The sequence below is a fragment of the Asparagus officinalis genome, chromosome 5 (assembly GCF_001876935.1).
Source record: "Asparagus officinalis chromosome 5, Aspof.V1, whole genome shotgun sequence".
In the NCBI taxonomy this organism is placed as follows: domain Eukaryota; kingdom Viridiplantae; phylum Streptophyta; class Magnoliopsida; order Asparagales; family Asparagaceae; genus Asparagus; species Asparagus officinalis.
In genome coordinates this window covers 85,186,152-85,194,140 of record NC_033798.1, presented here as the reverse complement: position 1 = coordinate 85,194,140, position 7,989 = coordinate 85,186,152, and positions in this window count along the sequence as shown.

Genomic DNA, 7,989 nt, shown 5'->3' with positions numbered 1-7,989 from the left:
TAAAGATAGAATATTATTTTCATAACAATTAGGATAGAAATAGAATTGCTCTATCCATAACATTTAAAGATAGAATATTATTTTCATAACAATTAGGATAGAAATAGAATTGTATTGTACGTAAACATCTTCCAATGACATTAGAGAGACCAATTGGGTCCCATATCAAGAATCAATTATTGATCAAATTAATAATTTTAATTTAACAATCAAATCCCTATTCGACCAACTGTTCATAAAAGATCTTCCATAATATAGGATTAAATATTAATTCGTGAATAATATTATCTTACGTTCAGTCTCTTTCAGTATCAATTTATTTTAGGCAACTTCATTGAGCATGACAAATTACATATTTGCTCATTCCTAAAATTGTAATTTCTGAACATAAATAAAATCATTTTGAAACATCAAAATATTTTATTTTATAAGAAAATAAATTTTAAAAATAATTTTTAAAAACTACCCATCGACGGGAATTTAACATCTTCAAGGGATATGCATTATAAATTAACTCATAAAAAATGAGTATACTGGATCTTATCTAGATATCCATCATTTCCTTAAATGAAATCTAGTAACCCAACATTTTAGGTTGTATAGCACTTGTAAAACAAGTTTAACCATCATATCAAAGTATACTAAATTATCAAATCGAAAATGATAATATCATCAAGTCTTCGAATTCTCTATCTCTTAGGTGACTTGTCCTAGAGAATCCAAATAAGATCTTGTGCTACACATTTTAAATATGCGCTTATGACATACACCTGGGGAATCTTCATTCCCCATGGCTGAGATCAACCATCACATCTCAAATGTCGTTATCATGCATAATAACATGTTATAACAAAGCTATCATTTACTAGTTATAGGTTAAGCATAAATTTAAATAACCTCTGAATTAGATCATATCTCCAAGCAAGTGACCATCACAATGCATGATTTAACAAAATAATTTCAAAAGATAATATAACAATTATATAATAGATACTCAAACAACATATGCAACAATAAAACTTAATTGTTATAAAAATGTATTGAATGTTTAAGGGCATGTAACACTACTCTAGCAATTACATGTCAATGAATATGATTCAACACAGTTACTGTGTAAAGTGGCGGTCTTAATGGTGCAAGATAGCAGGCAATTTTTTGGTTGCTATCTTGCTCCCCCGCCGTGATTTTTGAGTGTTTGATGGCGAAAAAGAAGAAAATTAGTGGGGAAAAAAATCCTGGAGATTAGATTGCGAGCATCTACATCGAATTCAGCTATCTCTGAGGAGTATCTTGAAGCTCGAAGTGAAGAAGATGATGAAGTTTTCATTGAAATGGGTTCAACTGGTCCAAAAGGGGAGAAGAAGACTAGATCTATGGTGAAAATTCTGAGTTCTGCCATTCCAGTGAAAGATCGAGTATGTGTAAATCGATTACCAGGTGAATCCGATGATCAGCTTATGCAGGTATCAGATTATCTTCCCACTCCTGGATCTGGTAGATCTACTAGGGTATCATGGGCAGATGAGATGGATAATAGTAAAAATTCTGTAAACTCTTCTTTAAATCATGAGATTCAGAAATCGTTTAGTGATTCAAGGCATAAGTCGATTCTGTCTAGTGAGAAGGTTATTGTACATTGAATGCGGAAGTGAGTAATACTATAGATCCATCTTTAAACAAAGAAATTCCGTTGAATTTGAATAATTCTGTGAACTCCGAGCTGGAAAAAGAGAAAAACTCTGATCTATTGAATTCTGGATCTCCGTCTGGTGGAAGTACTAAACAGCAAACGGCTAAGATTTCAACTGAAGCTAATGATAAAAAATCTGATAAAAGTTGGGCTAGTTTGTTTGCAGATAACAGAAAGATAGAGTTTGGGATGAATCTAAACTATGTTCCCACTGGAAATAATGATTCAATTTCGTTCGATGATGATGAATGGAATGAAGATATTTTAATATGGCAATCTTCACTAATATGCCAAGTAATGGGATTGAATGTAAAATTCAAGGCTATGGAGAGTTATGTACAAAAAACATGGAAGAAATTTATGCCGGAGGTCTACTTTCTCAAGCCTGGTATCTTTCTGATCAAATTCAAGAATATTGATGAGTTGAATGAGATCTTGTGTACAGGACCTTGGTTTTTTGGTTCAAGACCGTTGTTATTGAAGCAATGGTCTAATGGAGATGATATTGAGAAGATAAATGATAATGTATATCCTATGTGGATTCAATTCTCATATCTGGTCTAATGGAGATGATATTGAGAAGATAAATGATAATGTATATCCTATGTGGATTCAATTCTCATATCTAAGGCTCAATTTGTGGAATGCAAAAGATAAATGATAATGTATATCCTATGTGGATTCAATTCTCATATCTAAGGCTCAATTTGTGGAATGCAAAAAGCATTTCTAAAATTGCTAGTGCTATTGGATGCCCAATTGCTACTGACAGATTGACTGCAAACAAACAGCGATTGGCTTATGCGAGGGTATTAGTTGAGGTTAAAATGCCATCCCCTCTTCCTAACAAGATCACCATTTTAGGTCCTAATAGAAAACAATACATTCAGAAGGTGATTTATGAATTTAAACCTAAGTGGTGTGATACATGTAAACAGGTTGGGCATGACATAAAAACCTGTAGGAGGAGAGTAAGAACTCAAAAATGGATGCCTAAGCAAGGCCAGTTTCAAAAATCTGATGATATTGGGAAGGGAAAAGCTATTATTGAAAATGATGCTCCTATGCTTTCAAATGATATCCTGAATAAGGATGAGTCTGGACAAGTGGCCAGTTATCAGGAAGAGAATAGTAGGGATATGGCTGTGCATAATTCTGATACAGGGGGTGAAAGAAGTAACTATTTGATAAATGAGAAGGCAAATGTTAGTGAGAGTACAAATGCTAATAATATTTCAGAGCAGCAAGCAGTGCACAGTGCTGTGCATGTTGTGCATGTCAGGGAGAATAATACAGGAGGTATCTGTTCTATGGGTTCTGGCTCAGGGATTAAGCCTTGGATTCATGTTCAAAAAGGTTTAAAGAATAAGAATATCATACCTGGAAATTCATTTACTGTTCTGGATATCTTGGAAATTGATCCCTCTACATTAGATAGAGGGGGAGAGCAAAGATGAATATTGCCTTCTTGAAACATTTGGTGAGAAATTTCATATCTCAATATCATCTATCCTATATAGCACTTCTTGAAACAAAAATAAAGATTTGTAAGCTTCTACAGGCAGGGAAAAAAATAGCAGGAAATTGGAATTGGTATTCAAATGCCAATAATCAAAGATCAGCTAGGATCTTAATTGTAGGCGTCAAAAAATGCTAATAGGTATCCCAAACATAGAGAAGATCACTCAAAAAATCACAAGAATTGTTCTCATATTGTTCTTGGAAAATCAAGACAGGTATAAACTGTCTCGCCAGCGAGACAGGCTTTGCTGTCTCGCCAGCGAGACAGGCTTGGCTGTCTCGCCAGCGAGACAGGCTTTCGCTGTCTCGCCAGCAAGACAGGTTTCGTTGTCTCGCCAGCGAGACAGGTTTCGCTGTCTCGCCAGCGAGACAGTATTGAAATGGTCAAAAACCACCTTAATAACTGCCTTACACGTGTCCATTAACTACCAAGGGACATGGGAAACATCGTGGGCGAAAATCACGTGAATAACTGCCAAAATAACGGAGTTTGAAACGTGAGAAGGTAGTTAAAACGAAAACTGCCAGACGGTTACTATTTCCGAGACAGTATTTACTGTCTCGTGGGCCGAGACAGCAAACACTGTCTCGTCAGTCTAACTTTGTCGTTTGTTGAGTTTTTTGCAGTTACAGACCCCTGAGGTTATAAATACCCCCCTAGGGTCATTTCTGATGAGGATCGAGCATATTTTCGAGCAATTCAGAGCAGAGAGAGAGCAGACTTGAGTTCTTGGTGTGATTCCCTTGAGATTCGAGCTTTGACTTGATTTCAAGAAGAACGACTATCTTACTTTGATAAGATATCGTTTCAAATTCTCACTTCGATAAACGAAGGAAGAATCATTAAACCCCCTTCACGATCTGTGATTCGGCGGTCCACGAACCAAAGCATTCCCGGCACAGGCAAAGTCCCACAAAAACAAGAATCGATAGACGATTTTTTGTGTTATTTTCTCAAAAGTTGTAATTTTTGCTTTGTTGTGTAGAAAAGGTCTTATAAAAAGACTATTCCTTTGAATTTGTTGTAATCGACTGAAGATATATTGAATTCCTCAACAAAACCAATTTTTGACGAAAACAATTGTAACATACAAATGTTTCTCAATTAACCTCACATAGTTTTGCATCACACCATCATAAAATAAAGTACATGAAATAGAAAAATGCATAACATAAGATAGTAGATCGTTGCTAAGGAATCTGCCTGCAACGTTTCTGCTCCAAGTGACTCCGTACCAATTAAGGAGTCATTAAATCATAGCTCGCCGGTGCTGACGAAGAGAGCTCGTCAGAGACAGCGCCAGCGCCGTGCTCATCAATTGGCTAAGACCATGCAACAAACCGAAAAGGTGAAGTCGGTTACATCCTGCTTGGTAGTGAGGTGTTAAATCCCCCTCCACTCATTCAAATGTGGGAACAAATTCACATGGGTAGTGAGTGGATGGGGATGTGACATTTCTTGATTGTGTTTGCTCCCTTAGAGTTTGGGGTTGAGAGAAATCAACAATATTATTCTCATCTTCCGCCGCAACATCACCTTCATCATCTTCGATCTCAACGGTCTCATTGAATATATCATCATCCGGGTCCACCATTGTAATATAATTGTGAAGAACTGCACAAGCTAATATGATATCCACTTGTGCGCGGAAAGGGTAATGAGGCTTTGCGGTAAGAATTTTGAAACGATTCTTCAAACAACCAAATGTAGATTCGATCTTAGACCTTAAAGAAGAATGTCTAAGATTGAACAATTCCCTTCTATTTTTAGGTGTTCTTCCTATTTGTTCCTTCAAATGGTAACGAACACCACGATATGGGGAGATGAAACCTGGCATGTTCGTGTATCCCGCATCACACAAGTAATATTTTCCTACAATTTATATGATGTGAAAGTGTTTAGTAGAATTTTTGTCATTTCATTGAATATCATTTATTAATTGAAGTAATTAAAACAAAATTGAAGAATTGATGAAATTACCATCATATACTTTCAAACCATGAGGTTGAGGCCTAGACAATGCATCTTGAAGGACTCTAAAGTCATTAGCAGAACCTTCTCATCCAGCTAATACGTAAGTGAATAACTTGTTTGGGGTACAAGCCGCTAAAACATTTTTTGTAACACCTTTTCGACCACAGAATCGTGGTTGAAGATTAGTAGGTAGCATAGCATCAACATGTGTCCCATCTATCATACCAATACAATCCTAGAGGACAAAAAATTATTATTAAATATTTTTAATTAAGTTAGATGAACATGCTTTTAATCACAAATTAAAGAGAGAATACCTTGAAATAAGGATAGTATAGAGGGTTGCTAAGGATCTCCTGTGGAACTTCATTCTGTGCTTGTCTTAAAAAGCGTGATCGTATGAGGCAAATTGCTTCTAACACTTTGTTGAAATACCTACTCACAGTCTCACCAGATCTAATAAAATGTGACCTAATACTTCGATTTTTAGTTTTATGCCCCAAAATATTCAAAGTCATAGCAAGTTGCTCCTCCACTGTAACATGTCTTGAGTCTCGCAATAAATCATTCCTCCTCATTATCCCTGCAAGCTTCACAAAAGCACCACTACGCATTCTAACATAGTTGACACAACTATCACTAAATCCATTATATATACGATCCAAGTGTTGTTTTCTATTTTGATATTGAATTGTTTTCTCAACACTAGGACCTGCACGTATAGATCTACGTCTGCTTTGCATTCTCCTCATGAAGGTCATAACCAAAACTAAGACAGATAGTGCAGCACCCGAACACATATTAATTACTGTCTCTTCATCGAGATCACCATCCATCTAAAATACAAACATCATATTAAAGCAAATACCAACATTAAATGCAAATGATCAAAATCTTTTAAGAAAATTATCATAATTATTTATGAAATGTTTGTTTAATTCTCCTATCTGCAGATGATCAAACTATTTTATCAAAATACAAACGTCGCACTAGAAATATGTAGGATACTCTCATAATTATCAAATTCACCTTGATCCTCTTACAATAATGAATTTATCATCTATGCTTGCTTTATTTTGAGAGATATAAGTTGCAAAATTGATTTCTCCAACGCATCATATGAGAACAAGTCAGATAAGATACAAGCTCATACTATTAATAATTTCTATGAGATATACGTTGCAAGGATTATACATATCAAATTAAGACTAGTTAGATAAGCTATTAATAATTTCTACAATCAAAATTTTCAAATAGTAAATAGATGTCTGCATACCAAAATCTCAAAAAACAACCAATACATGACATGCAGACTGGAAAAATACACAGAATAATCACCAGTAAAAATTTTTACCTTCCTAGTGGCAGAAAGCAGAGAACTGTAGTAGATAATCTCCAATATCTACACCTGCCAAGCAACAACTACAGATTTGAAGTCGTTTTGCAAATCGTAGTGGGAAATGGTGGTCAAAATACCCAAACTCAGACAAATTTTAAACCTGGCGTCAAAGGAAGAAGGAAATCGATAAATAAAAGCCATAATGATGCGGCATAAACATGTACCAAAAAGGTTGCAAGTGCACAACCGTGTCAAGTTATAGTATTTAAGATATCGATCCCACGAGGAAGGTGATTTAATAAGAGAAAATATGAATTCGGTTCTTATGTTGTGTGCGTGACAAATAGGAGTGATGAGTGAATGTGATTGTGAAGAGATTAAGATAGTGAAAATGGTGTGTAAATAGGTGCAAAGTGTAAGTGAGAGTGGATTTGAAAAAGAATGAGTATGATCAATAAGGTGAGAAGGAAAAAATGAATAAAATCAGAAACAAATAAAAAAAATCTAGAATAAAAGAAAATACAAGAAATTAAAGATGGTGGATTCAATTATAGATATGGGTAATCTAAAATTGAACCCACTTCTTAGAAAAGGGTGATTCCCTAGAGGGTTCTAGCCTAAAGGCGAATCAAACAAAATAAAAATAAACAAAAAGAAAAACTAAACCCAAGAGGGTTCTAGCCTCAAGGTGAATAGTATAAGAAATTAAAATCTAACTATAAAATAAATTGCAAAATCTAAATTATAAAATAAATTGCAAAAAGAAAATAAATCTACTCTATAAGCATGAAAATAAATCTATTCTATAAGCATGAAATAAATCTAAGGCAAGAGGGTTCTAGCCTCTTGGCTATTTAACAAGAAAATAAAATCTAAACTACAAGCATAAAAATAAATCTACACTAATAAGCAATAAAAGAGAAAAAGAAAAGAAATGCAAACCTTCAAATAATTCTCCATCTTCATCTTTATCATCCAACAAAGAGAAGAAGAGAAAATTTAAAGTGGTGAAAAAATTATTATTATTAATTACAATAAAAAGTTACAATTTTGGAAGGCCTTCTCAATTAAGAGTAGCCCTCCTCTCCAAAAGGAGTTACAAAAATTTTCACACCCTTAACCCCTCACTCTCTACCCCTATTTATAGTAAACATCAGCGAATGAGAGCCATTGGATTGAAATCTTATCCAAAATTCTCTAGCCCAAATATAGGAGGCCCATATGATTCATTTGATTTTCAAAAGAAAAATAAAAATCCAATCACCAAAGTCTGGCCCATTTCTTCAGTAAAATGATTTTGATTTTCAAAATCACAAGTCCGGTCCTCATTTGGTCCAAGAAAAACCAAAGTCTGGCCCATTTCTTCATTAAAATGATTTTGATTTTCAAAATATGCAGCAGCTTGTCCGGTCCCAATTGAATCCAGCAGTCCGGTCCCAATTGATTTTCATTGATTTTCAAAAG